The sequence below is a fragment of the Thalassophryne amazonica genome, chromosome 23 (assembly GCF_902500255.1).
Source record: "Thalassophryne amazonica chromosome 23, fThaAma1.1, whole genome shotgun sequence".
NCBI lineage: Eukaryota > Metazoa > Chordata > Actinopteri > Batrachoidiformes > Batrachoididae > Thalassophryne > Thalassophryne amazonica.
The window spans coordinates 21,865,285-21,881,914 of NC_047125.1; the positions used below are offsets into that span (position 1 = coordinate 21,865,285).

At 42.7% G+C, this 16,630-nt stretch overlaps 1 protein-coding gene across 1 annotated transcript in view; it reads left to right on the forward strand.

Annotated features, from left to right (window-relative positions):
- Positions 1-16,630, forward strand: part of sema4f (sema domain, immunoglobulin domain (Ig), transmembrane domain (TM) and short cytoplasmic domain, (semaphorin) 4F) — a 79,670-nt gene that overhangs the window by 27,810 nt on the left and 35,230 nt on the right. The gene's annotated exons all lie outside the window — the stretch shown is intronic.

A 16,630-nucleotide genomic window follows, 5' to 3' on the forward strand; every position in this document is an offset into this window, starting at 1 on the left:
AGCAAGGAAAACCTGCAGTGTCTCAGCCCTTCATGGCACATGATTGTCCACCCCTGCTATATGGAAACGTGTCACCGTATCCACTTCAACACAGAACCGCCTTGGGTTCTGCATGGCGACCATCTCTCAAAAGTACCCAAGACCCAAGTACCCAAGAATCCTCTGAGGAGACTGAATACCGCACACATCCACTCAGTCACTGCTGAGCATCCATGTCTCACAGTCATACAGTAAGACTGCAAGAACCAGGACCCTAAAGCCTTGGACCTTCGTTCTTCTGCGCCCTTGTGGCTCCGTAAGCTTTAAATCTCATAGGCAGAGGAGCCACACACAGAAATGTCACTGCTAAGTTATGTAGATATGGGAATTGATGAAGTTTTTGTCAATATCGATGCAATTATTGATTCTGAAAATTGGCCCAATTCTTATCAGTTCCCTTATCGACTCCTTGATCAATTTTGTGTGTGGAATAATCTACATCAGCATAGGTTGTCATTTCCTCTTTTACTAGGCATACAATAGTTGCAACGCTGAACTGTCAAAAAAAGGTGGTGGCGCTGGTAAGAGGAATTGATAACATCTGATTCAACTGGATCAGTTCTCACTTCCCATCCCTAGATATAAACAAATGTTTCTATAAGTTCAACACTTTCACCATACACTTCTGAAGGCCGAGTTCAGGAACTCAGTGAAAACCATTAGTCTTGATCCAGGACAGTTGGAAGCCCTTGTGAAATAGTGGGTCATACACCACAGGAAAATTTTGCCTGTTCAGTATTATTGATTATATTTCTGGCACCGGTCATCAATACAGGACAAACAAATGAATCATATTTTTCTTAGCGATTTCAAAGCTCACATTGTATGATGTTTCATGTAGGAGGAAACACACAGAAGGATATTGTGACTGCAAAAGTTGTTTTCCAGGAAAAGCGAACGCAGTACAGTACGTGATACTACAGCCGTGGCCCCACAGTCGTTAACGTTTTCTCACTGCACATTTCTCATCTTGATTTTGTTTTGGCGCTCCAAAAGCTGGCAGGTTGTCAATTGCTGATTAGAGTTTAACCACATTTTTACAACTCCTGCCCAACAGCCAGAGTTACGTGACGCACATTAGTAAAGTTGTAGTATTTGGCCCTGCAGGTGTGCGCGAATGCCATGCCTGTGGCTTTTTGCAATTTTTTCATAAATTCTAGTAAATATGATTTGTAAAATCTCTAACGACTGTCTGTACACATAATAATTTAGGGGTGATTAATTTTTAAAGGTGCAAAATTTGAATCATACGCTCGAGTCTAGTATGCGTTTTTAAAATGCCATTTGCAATTTAATTGCGGTGTTATTTAATTATTCAAAACTTACTTAGAGGGATCTGGTGCATAATGAACAGCTGATTTGTGGTTTTGAGCACTTTGCACAGTCACTTCATTTACTGTTTCAGAAACTTACTTTTGGTCAGCATTTTCTTGCAACTTGAAACTGTGGATGCATTGCAGCACTTAAAGGTGTAATGTAATCCCTTTGGACTTTTTATGAGTCATAAAAACGATTTTATTGTGCACCAGTATATGTAAACTTATTCCCTAGTATTCCGATAAATGATTCACAATTACACTCACACAGTGCACATCGTTCACACAGCATGAACTTCACACCTTGCACAGGTGCTTCCTCCTTCATGTCATCTACAGGATTTCACAGAACAAATTGTTCCACACAGTATGTAGATGGTAGACATCCTCTGCAGGTTGTATAGTCTGATACAACATTTTTGGAAGGGCGTTGCACACGAGGCTCTTAACCTGGTGTTTCAGTTGCCCACCAACTTTGTAAATTATTTTCACAGAATAGAGTTAGTCTTAAGATTTATTTTAGGATTTAATTATGTGAAAAGCTTTAAAACTGCATTCCAACCGTGGCTTTGCACACTTCTGGAAGCCTTGCACACTAGCAGAATTCTGATTATGGTTTGGGTACAATAGCTACATTTGAAGATACTAGGGGTGCTGTGGTAGGTCACGTGCGCATGCACCGCCAACCTAGCAACGCGCCTGGCCGGGCACAACAAGCCGCGATACCATTTTGAATCTATGTTTAGGTAGTTGAAGTAATGCCTTGGTCAAGAAATGGATGATTAAAAGCACCAGAGAGTATTTAAAAGATAGGAATGTTTCAATCACGGGTTACAGAAAGCAGGAGATTTGTTAGATTTGGCGTAGAGAACGGATGACATTGGCCTGCCAGTGGGAGAAGATGATGATCAGGAACGTGAATACCAACAACATTGACTGAAGTCACTGGACATTGTTCCGATGGACCGACACCACCAGTAAAATGTAATGAGCAGACTCTAGAATTGTAAGTTGCCTCTTCTTTTGCCAACCCGACAACACATCTTCACCCATTGAGATCTTAATATAGCTTGATGAGTTTTGGGAAGGGGAAGTAAGGACAGGAGCTGGGGGAAGGATGGGCAGAGTCCATGTTGACAAACCTGTTGAAGAACAGGTTTAGCTCATTGGTTTCACATAGGTCTCCTTCCATCATCGGGTCCACCTTCTTACCATGACCAGTGATGGTTCTCATCCCACTCCACACCTCCCTCATGTTGTTCTGCTGGAGCTAGCTCTCCAGCCCTCTGGAATCTTCTCCCTCAGTTCTTGCTGCACCCTCTTCAGCTCCTCCCTGTCTCCACTCCTGAATGTAGCTTTCTTTGTGTTCAGTGTCACCTTGATATCCTTGGTCACTCACGGTTTGTTTTTGGGGTAATGACACATGGTCTTAGTTGGGATGATATTGTCTGTACAGAAGTTGATATAATCCATTATGCAGTCCGTAATGTTTTCCATTTCCTCTCCCTGCACATCACAGATCACACTCCAATCAGTCACCTCAAAACATCCACGAAGACTGTCTTCTGCCTCCTGTGACTACCTCTGTACCAGGTTGCTGCTGAACTGCAGGAATGTAGATTGGCTCTGAATAGACCAGGTTATGGTCCGCTGTACCGAGCGGGGGGAGGACTGTGGCGCTGTATGGCTCCTTGACATTAGCATACAGCAGGTCGATTGACTTATTGTCTCTTGTTTTACAGTTGACAACCTGCTTGAAAGTGGAAAGGGGTGTTGAAAGGGTAACATGGTTAAAATCCCCAGAGATGGCAATGAAAGCATTGGGGTGTAGGGTCTGCAGCCTTATTGTCGTGGATGTGATGACATCACTGCCGCCAGTGGAATGTAAACAATGAGGACGATGGCATGTGAAATCTCCCTTGACAAATAATAAGGATGAAAACTCGCTGCCAACAGTTCAATGCCTGGGTTACACACATGCTCATTCACCATAACGTGTCTTGGATTGCACCACTTGTTGGTCATGTAGACAGCGACTCCCCTGCCTTACTTTTTACGGCTGTTGGCGCAGTTCCAGTTACCTTGCATTAACTAAAAGCCAGGTAAACTCACTCCACAGTCCGGTATGTTGTCGTGCAGCCATGTCTCTGTGAAACACAAGACTGAACCCTCACGAAAAACACTGTCACTCCTCGCGAGTGATGTTAATTCATCCATTTTGTTCACCAATGATTTTACATTCCCCATCACAATGGAAGGAAGATACGGTTGATATCTCCTCTTCCTTTGCCACCATCTCCTCCCGGCTCTACAGCCCCAATATTTCCTCCGCAGTTCTTTAGGGATATCATGTCTTTCCCCATTTGGACAACTGTGTTGGAGCTCCATCAGCTGGTCCCTCGTGGAATCAGACTGTATAACTCCTCCCCCTTCTGCAGAATGAATACATAACGATCAGCGTTTTTCAGTTACTCAGAACTATGTGCAATAGTGTCAACATCTTGTGCAAGTGTCTTCAGTCATTTTGCATAAACATTTTGCACTCACTGTTGACACCATAAAAAAAAAGCACTGTTACTGTTTCGGCACTTTGGCAAAGCAATTTCCTTCGGGATTAATAAAGTTCTTATTCTTATTCTTAAAGAAATGAGCCCTGACGCTGCTCTGCCATCCAAATGCCAGGAAATTAATAAATAATGCGTGAAGCAGCATGTGTTTACTGGCTAGTAATTATTAAAAAACTATTAACTAAAAAAAGTAGAGGAAGAAAAATAAAAAGTGGTTAAAAAGGCACAACAACGGGGAGCATCTCTGGCAGGAAGCTGTCCGTGCGCGAAAAAAAAAAAAATATGTTTCACTTCTTTGTTCCTTCTCACTGCTCTGAGGATGTGCACCTTGCTTGACTTTTAACAGATCACATGTCAATCAAAGAGTGGGGTCAGTTTGGTTATTGTTTTTCACTTTTGTGGTGCATATAAACACTAAAACTTTGTTCCACTTCTTGTTCCACGTGGAACTGATCCAGTATTGAGGCTTCACTCTGGTCTCTTACTAGATTTTGTTTGCCTGATACAGACATGAGGGCCAAGTTCAGGAACCACACATGCCTTTACAACATGCAAATGTATTTTGCATCAACCACACGAGCATTTCCTTGCAGTATGCAAAGCTATGCATGTGTCTCCATGGTAATGGGGGGGAGGAAGGAAAGTCCCACCTCTGCGTTTCCCCTGCTTGCCCACTGTGTCAGTGATATGGCTGTGGGTCTTCGTGCAAGACGTCGTGGAAAATAACCTTTAGACTGAGTGAACTTACAGACCAAAGATGCTGTGCAAAGTACAAACTCAAAAACATCCATCGAACATGTGTGTTTCTACATTACAGTGACATCAGAGATTCAACACTTCACACCTGAGTCATTAAGGTCACCGAAGAATATTACTGATAAATAGTTTTTAAATAGCTGTGTACAAGAACAGAATTTTATCGTCACCTTTTAAACTGCTAAAAAAACAAATTTAAACTGGTCTAACCAGATATGAGTGATTTGGTCCATAAATAACTGGACATTACCACAATTTTTTAAAAAATTGTTCCTCTGTACACCTCCAGAATGGAGACGAAATGAATCAATCGAGACATACTTATTGTGGAGTTCAAAAAAGGATAATTTTTTTAAAGCAAATCACTTTTACAGCCAGTTTTCTTTAGACAAGTCAGGGAATTGATATATGAACATTTCCAAGTCAACGAATATGCCTTAGACATCATTTACATCAATCATTCAACAACAACAGAAAAAAATACAAACAGTATGGTGCTGTATGGTCAATATGTCTGCAATGGGCAGCACTGCAATACTGAACGGCCGTTCAAACATGAAGCTAGTGAGGGAAGCCACAAAGGCACCAAGACACCTTGGAGGACGTTCTTGGGTTCTGCAGTTGTGATTGGAGAAACTATGCACAGTGCAAACATCGTCTGTTGCATCACCAGTTGTAGAAATTCATGGTGGAGTGGCACAGACAAGAATTTTCTGAAATAAGAGACACAAACTTTCAGCTACAGTTTACCAGAAGGCACATGGGAGACATGAGCCTAAATTTGATCTGTTTTCTTGTGTGGAAAATCGTTTTCCATTCCACTCTGCCATCAAGCTGTGACTGGTGGAGCAACAACATTGGGAAATAAATGGACTGCATTTATATAGCGCTTTTCCATCTGCATCAGATGCTCAAAGTGCTTTACAATAATGCCTCACATTCATCCCGATGTGAGGGTGCTGCCATACAAGGTGCTCACTACACACTGGGAGCAGCTAGGGGATTAAGGACCTTGCCCAAGGGCCCTTAGTGATTTTCCAGTCAAGCTGGGATTTGAACTGAGGATCCTCTGGTCTCAAGCCCAACGCTTAACCAATAGACCATCACCGCCTCTGATACTCAACAAGATAACCAGTTTCTCCAATTACAGCCAAAGAAGCCTATAATGCCTTCAGAGATGTCTGCTGTCTTGGTGGCTTCCCTCATCGGCCTCCACCTTGCAGGGTCATTCAGTTTTTTTGAGGACAACCTACTAAAGACAGATTTACATACAGTACCATACTGTTTGTATTGACTAATAATCAGCGGTAGGACGAGGTCACCATCAAGTCTCTCTCAGGTCATGAATCAGCAAGTCCCAAGTCAAGTCTGAAGTCATAATGACCACCAATTGTTTGCAAGCTGACTTCAGACTTGACTTGGGACTTGCAGACTGATGGCTTGAGAATGACTTGACAGTGACTTTGTCCCACCTCTGCTAATAATTGATATAAATGAAGATATATTCACTAACTTGGAAATGTTAATGTGGTCATCTCCTCACTTGTCTACAGCAAACTGGCTGTAAAAGTAATGGTTCATCCCATAAAACCTTAAAGCTAAAAGTCTCTTGATTGTTTCATTTCAACTCCATTGTGGTGGTGTCCAAAAACAAAATGGGGAAAAAATATTGTCGCTGTCCAAATACTTATGGACCTGTCTGTATTTTGCACTAGCTTCACATGGCTCCATTTATCCATATTGTGAAGCTACTATTGCGACCTGTAGTGTTCTAGATCAATACATTTGATTGGCAATAGGGATTTTTAGAATTTTTTTTTGTTGAAATTTTCAGCATCCATCCATCTGCCGTGCACATGTGACTCCACCTACATCCGGCCACTTAGCAAATATCTTCTCAATTTCAAATCTGCATTATCTTCAACCTGCAGGGAAGTATGGAATGCATCTAACCAAAATGCACATCTGCCTGTGCACAGTGATGAGTTTTAACAAATGTAAGTAGACAAAACACTGCACAAAAACAGCTTTGCTCGCTCGTCTCCGCCAGACTCTTGTTTTACTGTCAGATATTTAAGCAAACACACGGAGCAGAGCGAGCAAGTGCACAATGAACTGAAGAAAACTCGATTCCTTTCACGTGATCGACCCACATGCGGGAGCGGATGTATTGATTTCCGGTCAGGCTGTAATCATACGATGAAATGACATCCATCTGTCGATTCACGGGACTTACAGCCAGTCGGAGGCAAATAGCAACTGTAGATCTCCTTCTGTGGAAGAAAATTCTTTTAAGTCAACTCAAAGCTGTTTTATTTTTACAGTCCAGTTGCACAAGGAGGCGACTTCACAGCTTGTTAAAACACACACATTAAAAGCAGCTGCAATAAAATCACTCGCTCCTTTCGATTTCCTCATGGGTATAGTGATTTGTGTGCTGGACTAACCCTAACCCTAGACTGGGCACAGTAACAAAAGATAACTGCTAACCTAAGCTAACTAAGACCATGAAAAAGACGCTGAACACCAGCGTTGATTGTTTCGCTGCTGATTTATTCTTCTCTCCTGCTTCATGGCCTTTTGGGACTTCCTGCTGCAGGCGGTGTCAGGAAGATATTTGCTCAAGTGACAGAAGCTCAGGATGTCAAGATGACAAACAGGATGGAGTAGCTTACAGTACGTTTTTGCAAAGCTTCACGGAAATAAGATGATGTTCACACAACACGGTTGGTATTAAAATTTTGCAGAGCAGGAAAGCAGATCAGTTGCTTCTGCCTGATACCCCGATGTCCCATTTGGAAGGACCAGAGCACCTTTATCACAGCATAGAGGTCAGGTCAGGTTTGAGAGCGTGCACTGGTGCCACGCTTCACCACGTCCACCACACGAAAGAAATCAATTTGGGTCCTGGATGGCAACCACCCAGGCACTTCTCAATAGCAACCATCTATCTTCTGCAGTCAGGTGATGCATGAGTGTCCACTTGTCATTCTCCAGCCTCTTGGGTCTTCAACACTGAGACAACTGCATGTTGGATCATGCACCACATGGCTAAAATGTTTTTGCTGGTGTTCCTTCAGAATGCAAGTGACACTCCTCATCTGAGTCTCCATTTGTTTGACACAAAGTCCACCACAACCTAAGGATGCTCCAACGAGACTGAGTGTCAAAGGTGTCTGAGTTAAATATCACAATCATACAGTCAAAGAGGAAGCACCAGGACCCTCAACATCTGGACATTCATGCTCCTTTAAAGGCAGAATAGCAGCAATATTATTATTGGGAAACTCAGTGCCAAATCCAGTCACTCAAAACTCACTGAAACACAGACAGACTAGAGATCTGTGGTCAATAACTGGCTGAACTCTGTCTCACCCTAATCTTGCCACATTTTAAATGTTTCATAACTCTCTTGCTTGACTTTGGGTTCACTGGTTAACTCCCCTCACTCCCTGTCAGTGTTAACATTTTTTAAACTGACTTGAAGATCAGGAGCTACAAGGAAAACATAATGGTTCTTGATGAATGTTTCAGTGGAACACAGTGGTGAGTTTTCCCATGCGTGTGTTATGTAAAGACGAGGCCTTCTTTATCTGAGCGAGCTTGATCAAGCCAAGTCAGAAAAGCCTCTAGAAGTATTCAAACCTCAACACTATGTTTGAAATCCACCAGTAATGTGCGAGACTGTATATTGACTGTTAGATGTCAGTAGTGTTTAGTGCGATCTTGAATGAATCTTCAAATCATAAAGCTTTTGGTGAAGCAATTGGCTATTCGGCTCTTTGAACATTCTAGCCTTTGATGCTTTTTGGCCATCTTTTCCTTTACTGCCAAAGGGAATGGTGTGTTGTGGCTATTGCAGTTTATCTTGTCCTTTCAAAAGTAAAGCCATACATACTAGCTCACATTGAAACATGTATACAGTTCCTGAAAGATACATATGGAGGGAGATCTTTGTAGATATATGGCATTTGTTTGCAATAATAAAGGGTTTTTTGCATTTAATCACCTTCTGCTTGTTTATCAGACAGGTAGGAGACGACACGCCACATAACCAAGAGGACTTTTGTCAGACTCGCTTTGATGTCTTGGCCTAGTATACTGGTTACAAGGGCTGACTACATGCAAAGGGTCATATTACTAACAGTTACCAATGAGCATGTTTGGCAGTTTTGTTATCATTGTGAACAGTTTTATTGTTGTTGTCGCATGTGTGCCGAAGAGACAATGTGAATAAACTTCACTCCAGGTCTGAAAGGGTGGAAAAAAAGAGAGAAGAGATTCTGGCCCAGAGATGCAACTACTTACTCATCGGTAAGAGATTAGCGAGATTTTGTCAGGTGTCCAACCTTCACCTTCTGACATTGACATGAGGTCTCAGGGCGGTTGTTGAGAATCTGAACAGGAAGCTGAGGATAAAATTCCACTGTCTTCAGATAGTGTTCCTTTCTCACCTTTCTAAGATTACCTCATGTAGAAGATAATGGCACCGTACAGATTAATGACTGTCACATACCGTGTTTCGGATGTGGAACACGTACATTTTCAGTGACACGAACAAGGTGAGAAATATGTAATGTGACAGCACGACAATGCACAATCATTACTGAGTGGGTTTTACATCGCATGCAAAATATCAACTTCAGTCAATCTGATAGATCACAGGCCTGTTGCCCTCTAGTGGCCACTGGATATTTCAACTGTTTGTTGTACAATCAGCTGCAGTAAACACCTACACTTTGGAAATAAAAGGAAAAAACCTAATTTCAAGCTACCTGTATCTCCAGCCATGCCTGATCTTAATTTTCGTCATTCATCCAGCGTCTACCAACCATCTATCATTGAGCAACCATCAAGTAATGTGGAATAAAATTCTTACATATAATACAATGAGATGAACTAGAACACTGTATACAACAGAAGAACTCCTAGATGTGGTGTTACTGTCTGACAGTAGAAGTAAGTTCACCTTTGACTGATCCTTGCCCGGCACCACCAAGGCGCCAGACTGACCTCGGAATGCTGTTCCATGACCAACCGGAGGTCCTGGCCTGCAGCCTACCGGTGCTGGACATTATATATTAGAAACCCAAAATGGAATCTACTGTATTTTCAATTAGGGACTTTGTTTTTGTTGCTCTTATGTTCCATCTGTTTGTAAACAAACTTTTGTACAATCTGTAAAAGCGTTATAACTGTTAAAATGGCCTAAGCAGTGGGTCAACCCTCTGGGTCTGGTCTGCTTGAGGTTTCTTCCTCATTATCACCAGAAGGACTTTTTCCTTACCACTCTCGCCTGTGTGCTTGCTCAGGGGGGTTGGTAAGGTTAGACCTTACTCATGTGAAGTGCCTTGAGGCAGGTTTGTTGTAATTTGGCATTATACAAATAAAATTAATTGAAATTGAATTGAATTGTAAGTCCAACAAAGGCCGTGAAGCTCATCAGTGGCCACGCATATGCCCAGATTCTGGAACACGAGACAGTTGGGATGCCAGTCCATTGCAGGTTCTGTACTTCCCCAGTCAAGGCTGGTACCCATTTACAGCTCAGTGGACTTGGACAATGCAGATGAAGTGTCTTGTCTAAGGACACAGTTAGGTTGCGTAACAGGTCTACAGTACATAGTGGTCACCCAACTCCTTATCCCACTGGTCTACCTGGTCTACACTTTCTGACACATAGATATCAACTTAAAGTTCATTGGTTCTCAATGTGACTTTTGGCCCTGTATTGGAGTGTGCTTTTAGTCGATGTTGACTGGATCAATAACATTTACAAAGACTGATGGCTGGACCTAAAATCCATGATGTATTATGCTCCTTCCAACTCATACAGTTTGTCTTCAGGCCCCCCCCCCCACTGGGGGTCTTCAGGCCCTGATATTGCTGACCCTCAAAGAGAGTCAGCAATATCAGCTCCATAGACCCCCAGTGACCCTTAGCACACATTTCCCTACAGTACAGCAGTTAACCTGACAGTCTGTACAATATATGTCACTAGAGGTAAAACCACCTTGTCCTGTGTGTGAAGGAACTCACAATATGAGAATGCGTGTCCAAACGTTTGACTGATAGTGTAGCTGTTGGATAGGATTGTGGAAAGCAGTGGTTTCAGTGCCTTTGTTGGTGAGGAATGACTGACGGACCTTGATTTCACAGGCAATGCTGTCATCTTTACAGAATCAATAGGTGTACTAATGGTAGCGCTTGAGGGTCCTGTGTTTGCGATTGTCCTGGATTAGGATTAAGATTCAGGCTTTCAAGGTTTGACTCAGCCATCTGAATCTGTATGCAGTGTTGAACTTGCAGAGACTCACTCATCACCTCTCTCTGCGTCCTCAACATCCAACATTGTGAGATGCCAAGGAAGAGCTTCTGAATTCATGAGATTGATGGACAAGGGGATTTGGCGATGCCGATACATTTGCATGAGAGCGAAGGTCCAAGCCGTCAGGCTTGTGGTGCTTCCGGTCTTATTGTATGGTTGTGAGGCTTGGACACTAATGAGTGACCAAAGGTGTTGGCTAAGGTGATGTCTTTGCTCCTAGGTCTTTTTTGGAGAATCGGCGGGTACCAGCACCACATACTACATTTCTCTGGGCACCATCAAGCATGTATGTGTCTGTTTATTTGTTGAGAACTCCAGCATCTGGAAAAGGCCAGTGGGAAGTCCACATTTCACCTGGCTGCAGTCGATAGATGATTACTTTTGAGAAGTTGGCATACATGAGTGGTTGACATCCAGGACTCAAGGTGTTTGGTTTCATAGTGTGATGCATACAGCAATGTGTGGCACCAGCAGCTGATACTCGTCTTATCCTGATCGCTCAGAAGCAGACTGCACCAAATGTCAAATCTGTTGAACTTTGAGTGCACAGTGCGCTGCTAAACCTTGTGCATACAGCTAATAAATGTAGCGTTGGACACCAGGACGGGATACAGGAGAAGTCAGCTCGATGCCAACCTTAACCCTAAGCCATACTCAACTCTAACCCCAGCCTGGGGCCAGGTCTCCCGGCAGCCGAGTTCTCTCGTTAGCCCAGGGCAACTTCTCTTGTTTCCGAAAAAGGTCTGTACTCACAATGGGGGGAGGGTAATGCTAATAACAGAATTGTATTTTCCAGAATGGCACAGCAACAAATTACTTTCTTATGGACAAAATTAGTTTTCCTATGGACATGGCACCAAATCCCCCTCACTCTGTGCCCTGCAGGGTCCTGCTGTATGACTGAGTTATGTTAAAAACTGTGCACACAATCACTCAGAGAGAGAGAGAGAGAGAGAGAGAGAGAGAGAGAGAGCAGCCAATAAATGCAATTTAAGAAGAATCAAAACAATCTGACCAACCGTATCTGACCTTTTCAGAACAGCCAAGCGTGGAGGAAAAAAGGGAAATGATAGATGTGGAAATAACAGCGAAAGGAAGCAGGAGGACTTTTTCGTGCTTTCTCTTTCGGCCTCCTTTTGTTGGAATGTGTCCATGTTTTTATCATGTTGCGTGGTGAGACGAGTGTCTGTGCAGCTGCAAGGTCATTATCCCCCCCACCCCACCCACCCAACACTCCCCAACTCCACACACACACACACACACACACACACACACACACACACACACACACATGTAAACACACGCTGATACTCAAAAGATCAAGCCGCATGGAAAGAGAGGTCAAAGGTCAAAGTGGGTGTCATGTTTTTGTCCCTGTCTGGTGAGAGCTCCAAATGCCCCGGGGCTCTAACGTCCAGTATTTTTTGCTCACATGCAGACGTACAGAGAGATCATTTTAGCGTCTGTTATGTCTCAGTAATAAAGCTTCTGTTGTTCTTCACACGCTTGGAAAGAGGCCATCAGAGAATTTGGGCGAACAGGCAGATGATGAGACCTAAGGGGGTTTCCAGTTTCAAGAATTGTCAAGATCGATAAGACAAACTGTTAGAAACTGTAACTCGTGATGGGTCACCTCAAAAACTGCCCCGCCTACTGTGTAGCTACGATTCGGCGATGTTACTACAGCAGAGTAGTGTGGCAAGACGCCACCACGACCGCAGCTATCATGGTACCACATGCCACTGTGCGTACAGATGTAGACAAGGCATTGCCACTTTGTGATTGACATCACGCCAAAATCCTGTATAATTGTATGTCTCAATGTATTTTCATGTTTCTGACATATGGACAGTGATTATGAAGGATGGATGTTGCTACAATCTGCAGCTGAAGAGGAGGAATGTTTGCTGTCACGTGATCTTGACCTCCTCTTGATGGCGTCTGGTGATCTTCTTGATTCGTTCGTAACAGCACCTTCCTCATTCACCACCAATTATTTGGTGGTGTGACCACGTGTCACAGTGTATTCAATGGCAGATAATGTCTGTACATTTCAAACAAGATTGTGGAACCTGGCCCACGATGAAGCATTAAGTTCTTCAGTTCAGTGCACATCATCTTAAACATCGTGTAGGTGGAAACCCCTTAACTCAGAGAAGAAATCAGACTTTCAGACCTGATGATCTTAGAGAATGGTCAATAATCTGATACCCAATCTGCTTTTCAGAGGAATTGTCCGGATCATGTCATTGGATATGATGATGACTATTGGATGGACACATGTTGGAGGTATAATATATTTTGTAATCAAAAGACCACATGTTGGACCAACATCCTAAAGGAAGCATCACAATGATACAATGACTATCCAAATTACATGGTCCTATGAGTTCTGTGGGAACTATGATTCAGTTTGTGCATGTTGATTCTACCCTAAAAGATCGTAGACCCCCTCTCCCTCACCCACACGCCCCCTCTGGGTTACTCACTTACCATTGGTTAAATGTTGGGCGCTATTCGCTGTGCTATCTGTCACCCAAACACAAGAGTAATTTTCCAGGCAGTGTGGAGTCAAGATGTGTCTCCAGTGTGTCTGTGGGCTTCTAAATTCAACACGTGATGGAAACATGTGGACGGCCAACGTGGTTTGTAGAAACAGACGTTCATCGGCGTGATTGTGTGATTATGGGTTTGGGCTGTGGCGTCTCGGATGTGGGATTACCTGGCATGTGTGGTCGTCGTGGTGGCCTCTCCATCTGGATGTGTGAATGGAAATGTATTTATTTATTCGATTGCAGACATGGGGGTGGGGCTATGTAGGCTCCGCTAATGTTTATGACACACGTGGAGGGCCGATGGGTGCCACACTTCATTATAATTGTTTCATATATTCTTTCTAACACTTTTCTGATTGGTGCCTCATGGCTCATATTGCATTTTGGGTGGAAAGAGAAAAGGAGTTTGGAGGTGAAAACAAGGAGATCAGGATTGATAGTTGTGTTACTTTATGATATAGCACGTTCACGTCTGAGTTGTCCAAACGACAGGACAAGACGACTTTTGTGTGTTGACTTAAAGGGGATATCTTGCATTTTTGTAAAATGGGCTTTATGTTAATATGTTTTTGGGTTCATCTTTTCACTCAGGAAAGAAACAATTTGAATCGTTGCAGTATTGATTTAGAACACAAACACTGCCATGGGTTAATAATAATGATAATAATAATAATAGTAGTAATGATGATGCAGGGGTGGTGGCCAAGTGGTTAATGCGCTTGGTTTCAGTGCAGAAGGTTCCGGGTTCAAATCCCACCCCTGCCACATTTCTCCATGTAACGTGGAGTTGCGTCAGGAAGGGCATCTGGCGTAAAACCTGTGCCAATTCAACATGCAGATCCACCTTGGATTTGCTGTGGTGACCCCGAGTGCAAACAAGGGAGCAGCCAAAGGGACTTACTAGTAGTAATGATGATGATGGTGATGATGTGGTTATACGGGACAAGCTATAAACACATAAAGTAAACCAAAGGATCTTTATGGAGGCAACTGTGCATGTTTATCTCTCTAAATGTAAAAAAAAAAGTAATAAATGGCCAATTATGCAGTTAGCTGCTTACCTTAGCCTTCTGGGCCTATGGCGGCACTGCTGTCCACTGAATCACCACAAATCCATTTGGTAGCACAGTCTCACTAAAGGAGTAAAATATGACGCATATGATGTAATTTCTCTACTTCCGGGGACAGAAACATGACACTTTCTCTGAGGTTTTGGGTAAATTACACACAAACAAAGTGAAAATGCAAAGAAAAAGTGATGATGCGGTTGAAAGTGGGCATGTGTTGCACTTTGTTTATGACTGAATGGTTTGTGCTGAAACTCCCACACTCCACGTGGGGATTCTCTGCCGTGTGCGTGCCGGCTGTCCCCAGATATGGTCAAATCCCGCGATATCGTGGAGGGGGTTCAAGCGAGACTGCGCTGCCCTATTGATGATGTGGCGCTAGTTCTTCTGCTTATCCATCCGAGGTTACTTGCTCAGCCAAGGCTGGTACCCAGTTACAGCTGGGTGGACTGGGACAAAGTAGACACAGACATGTAGCATCACCGCGAATTGAACCCATATATATCCAAGTCCTTTAACACTACACAACCTGCAGGCTTAATCAGTTACACCACAAAATTGCCTTTAATCTTGTATGCCAACCAACGGGGCAGACACCAGCCCATCCCAAACACTCAAAAGTAGACATCTATCTGCTGCAGCCAGGTAAAATGTGAGTGTCCTCTTGTCCTTCTCCAGCCACTGGGGTCTTCAACACTGAGGCATGTACGTGTGGGATCATGCCCAGAGAAACACACCATATGACTAATACATTGTAGCTGACATTCCCTTCTCGTCTCGTCTCGTGTGCGTTCCCAGGTTTGCTGGGTGCTACCCTACCATTTTGAGGGGGGAGCAGCACATTAGTATTTTAGATTATCCTCGATCCGTGTAAGAGCTTTCGCAGTTTCTCTTAGTTTGGTTGTATCTTCTTCAAAGATATCCTCAGTTGTTACTTTGGGGTACTCTTGCCTATTGATTTGCTGGCATTCTTCTAGTATATGTTTTTGGGTTTCCTCCTCAGCATTGCAGAACCTACAGGATACATTGGCATATTTATTCCTATAGTTGCATTTTACTGCCAGCATTCTTATTCTTGCCATCATGATGCTATGTGCTTCCATCCTGTTTAGTTTGTCCAGGTAGGGTTTCCTTTTTCCTATTTCCAATGTTTTTACATTTTCAATGTAGTGTTTTACCTCTGATTTGATCTCTCCTTGTTCTTTGATATTCTTCATTAGCTGTTCACCTATTTTCCTTTTTATATCTCCTTTGCTTGTTTGATATGTTATTTGCAGTTTTTCCCTAATCTTGAGACTTCCCTTTTCCATGGTTTACTGTTGTTGATTATGCTTTTCATTAGGTCTGATCCTACTGTATTTATCCTCTTTTGGAAGTTGACCTTGTTTTTTGTATTATATGGTCTATATCCCCTCGCAGTGCAACTAATACTCTTCATCTGAGCATCCCAAAAGCTAAAATACAAAGCTTTAGAAATTAAAACTCTGTCAGCCCCAACTGAAGTGAACCATATGTGCCCCAGTCCACTCAACTATAAATGGGTGCCTGCTTTGGTTGGGGAAATCATTATCATTACCTGCATCCCATTGGATGGGATGCAGGTAACTTCCCAGGGTGAAAAAGAAGTCAGCAGGTCAAAGAGCCTTCCCAGGGTGAAGAAGAAGTCAGCAGGTCAAAGAAACTTTTCGTATCGTGCACCCACTCTGTGGAATAGTCTTCCTGCGACCGTGAGGCAGTCGGAGTCCGTGGACATTTTTAAGTCAAGACAGAAAACCTATTTTTATTCTCTTTCTTATGGATAGTTTTTATTTTTTTTATCTGTTTTATTCTTTTACTTCTGTTTTCAATTATGTATTTGAATTTTTTTAAATTCTTTTTTAATTATTTATTTATATTTTATGTTGAATTGTTTCATGTAAGGCGCCTTGAGTGATTTTGATGTGATTTGGTGCATTATAAGCTAATTAAATTAAATTAATTAAATTAAATTAATCCAAGGGAA